Here is a 4018-nt window from a genome sequence, read left to right as displayed (position 1 = left end):
ATTAAAAGCCAAGATATATAACTTCAAAAGACCACAGAATGTGTAGCCACTCTTCCATTCCAGCAAAAAAAACACAAAAAACAAAACAACCCCAAAACAAAAACAAAAAAACACCAAAACCACCAAGGGGAGTGGGAACAAGTAGGTATAAAATAAACCAGAGAACAAGATGATAGAAGTTAGAACTAAAAATGCAAAGGGTGTAAGAGGTAAAACTTCAGAAAAATTCACAAAATACAAGTGTATGCTATTTATAAGCCATATCTCAAAAAGGTGGTACTAAAATGTTCAAAGTTAAAGGAGGATATCTGGGTGTGGAAGGACTCCAATTTCATTTTTATTCAAGATTGCCTTGGCTGTTTTGGCACTTCGCATTTCCATGCAAATTTTAGAATCAGCTTGTCAATTTTCACAAAAATAAACCTGTTGGGATTTTACTTAGAATTGAGTTTCACCAGCAGATCAATTTGAGAGAACTGTCATCCTTACAGTATTATTTTCCAATCCATGGAGTCGATATATGTCTTCATCTTTGTCAGTCTCTCTCTCTCTTTTTTTTTTTTTTTTACATTTAAGGCATTTCAATTTTTTTAATTTTCAAAATGTATTCATTTATGTTATTGTCAGATCGTAAAGTCATCCCTTAAATTTCATCAGGGTTAAAAATGCTTCTCAAATCTAATGTTATCTTATATACAATTTAAAGAAATAAAACTAAGTTATTGTGAAACTTTCACAGTGAGATTTCCAAATAGCTGAGAACATAGGCAAGTTTCCCCTTTGCTTCCAACAGACAGAAGTTAACCTATAACAAGGAAGAAAAATATTTGGTGAATTGACTATACATGATTTGACCACACACCTATCAGTCTCTTTCAAGAATGTTTCATTGTTTTCAATGTAAAGATTCTGCATATCTTGTGACATATCTATTGATATTTCGAGCTATTTATTATCCTATTATAGACAATATATTTTTGAAATTTCATTTCCTATTTATTGTATCTAGAAACACATAATTGATTTTTTGGGGGCGGTATATTGACTTTGTATTCTGTGACCTTGTTAAAGTCACTTAATCCTAAGAGTCTGTAGATTCTTTTGGATTATCTACATACACAATTATGTTGTCAGCACTTTTTTTGTTCCTTTATAATCTTATTTTCTTTAATCTTTTATTAATTACAAAAATTTTTAAATTTTTAAAAAAATATTTATTTGGCTGTGCTGGGTCTTAGTTGCAGCATGCAGGATCTTTAGTTGCAGCAATGTGGGATCTTTAGTTGCAGCATGCAGGATCTTTAGTTATGGCATGCGGGATCTTTAGTTGCAGCATGAGGGATCTTTAGTTATGGCATGCAGGATCTTTAGTTGCAGCATGCAGGCTCTAGTTCCCTGACCAGGGATTGAACCCGGGCCCCCTGCATTGGGAGCACAGAGTCTTAACCACTGGACCATCAGGGAAGTACCTTCTTTTATTTTCTTGACTTATCACACTGGCTGGGACCAGTATAATGGTATACGGAGTTGTGATAGTGGACATCCTTATCTTATTCCTCATCTCATGGAGAATGATTTCAATATTTTATCATTGAGAGGTTTACTGTAGGGTTTTTATTAAGGTTTTTATTTTTTAATTTTTTTTGTTTTCATGAATATGAAACATTTTACTTCTTTAAATTATAATTACATTTTATTTTGGGTCAGTGATTACACACACACACACATATATATTTGTGTGTAATCAATTAACCTACCTACCTATATTTAACCTACCTACATACATATATATGTAAGATTTTTATGAGATTAAGGATATACCCTTCTATTTCTGGTTTTCAAAGTTTTTAAAAATCATGAATAGCTGTTGAATAGTGTTCTTTCCTGCATCTGTCTAGACTGATTTTTCTCCTTATACGTTGTGTGAATTGAATTCATTAGTTTTCAAGTGTTGAATCAATCTTGTATTTTTGCAGTAAACCCAAATTAGATATGACCTATTATCATTTTTATATATCGCTAGATTTGACTTGCTTATTTTGTCTGGCAGTTTTACATTAGCATTCCCGGGACAGATTAGCACCTGGTTTTCCTTTCTGGTGATATCTTTGATAGTTTTTGGTGGCTGGGTTATACTGCTTCAAAAGTGAATTGAGGGACTTCCCTGGTGGTCCAGTGGTTAAGACTCCATGCTCTCAATGCAGGGGGCCCGGGTTTGATGCCTGGTCAGAGAACTAGATCCCGCATGCCACAACTAAGAGCCCACATGCCGCAACTGAAGATCCCATGTGCCACAACTAAGACCTGGTGCAGCCAAATAAATAAATAAATATATATTTTTAAAAAAGTGAATTGAGATCTGTTCCCCTTTTCTATAGTTTCTAAAAGTTTATGATATTGGTGACTAAGATATGAGTGATGTCCCTTTTTCCATTTTTAAAAAAAAAAATATTTTATTTATTTTTGGCTGCATCAGGTCTTAGTTGCGGCACACGGGCTTCAGAGCACGTGGGCTCTCTAGTTGTGGCATGCGGGCTTAGTTGCCCCGTAGCATGAGGGATCTAGTTCACCGACCAGGGATCGAACCTGCATCCCTGCATTGGAAGGCAGATTCTTAACCATTGGACCACCAGGGAAGTCCCTCTTTTTTCATTTCTAATGTTTTTTTTCCTGATCAGTCTATGGGTTTATCAATTTTACTGTTTTTGAGGGAATGACTTTTGGCTTCATTGATTTTCTTTATTGTACATCTGTTTTCTATTTCACTTTTTTTTTCTGCATTCTTCCTTCTACATTTTGAATTTGCTATTCTTTCCCAGTTTCTTGACGTGAAAACTTAGATCACTGACTTCAGCCTTTCTCTTGTAATGTGTGAATTTAAAGTTTTATATTTAAGTAGTGCTTTACCTGTATACCATAGGTTTTGATATGGCATATCTCCATTACCAGTTAATTTTTTTTTATTTCCTTTGCACTTTTTTTTTTTTTTCTGTGACCAGTGGGTTATTTAGAACTCTACTGCTTGTTTTATAGACAGTTAGGGACTTTCCAGTTTGTTTGTTTTTCTCCCTAGCTTAATCCCGCTGTGTTCCGAGAACACTGTATTATTTTAAATTATTTTGGAAATTTCCTGAGGCTTACTTGATGGTCCAGCTATGATCAATTTTGGTAAAAGCTTTTCTTGCAATTAAAAATATGTACACTGTTGGTTCAGTGACAATGTTCTATATATGTCAGTTAAGCTAGGTTTAATTGTGTTCAACTTACCTATTGTATCTGCTTTTTAAATAAATGTATTATTTTTAAAAAATTTAAATTCCACAACATTCTGGAAAGAAAAATCTCATTTCATTCTATGGTTTCCTATTTTAAATGTTTTCCTTGGACTTTTGATAGCAATTAACTTTGTGTATTCCCCCTCTCCCCCTCATACTTTCCCAGCCTTTGAGCAGCAGGAACAGTGAGCAAGGGGATCATACATATAGCTAGTAAGGAAGCTCTGAAGGCTACCAATGCCTTTCCTTGCCCTGTTCCATCACTGAAACGAAGGCCCGCAAGCCCTGGAAAAAAGAAGCTGAAAGCAGAGGTTGGCTCTGTCCCACTGAGAGACAGGAACAGGGATGGAAACAACTCTGGAGATGTGCTCTAAGTCTTGAACCCTGGAAGGAAATGAATATTAAAGTCTTTGATAAAATGTTTCAAGCTTTACCTCTTCATTTATAGAAGTCTCTCCCACACTAGTACTCTTCTGGCTACTACAGCCAGGAGTGAGGTTCTGCCCCAGCAAGAGATACTTTATCAGAAAAAGGGCACCATCTCAGCCTCGCAAACAGCTTTTATACATCAGTAAGCTTCTCCCAAAGGACCTATCTACAAAGGAACCATCACTGCCCTCTTGGTAGGGCAGTGTATGTGTGTAGTTCAACAGAGGTAGAGGCAAGGTTGATGAGGATCATCTGACCACAGTGCCTAGATACCTCGATATTGACAAAATCAAATCTCCAGTTTAAAAGAAAAA

This window comes from Balaenoptera ricei, chromosome 7 (genome assembly GCF_028023285.1).
Source record: "Balaenoptera ricei isolate mBalRic1 chromosome 7, mBalRic1.hap2, whole genome shotgun sequence".
NCBI lineage: Eukaryota > Metazoa > Chordata > Mammalia > Artiodactyla > Balaenopteridae > Balaenoptera > Balaenoptera ricei.
The sequence above is the reverse complement of the archived record's forward strand: the minus strand, read 5'-3'. Positions refer to the sequence as shown.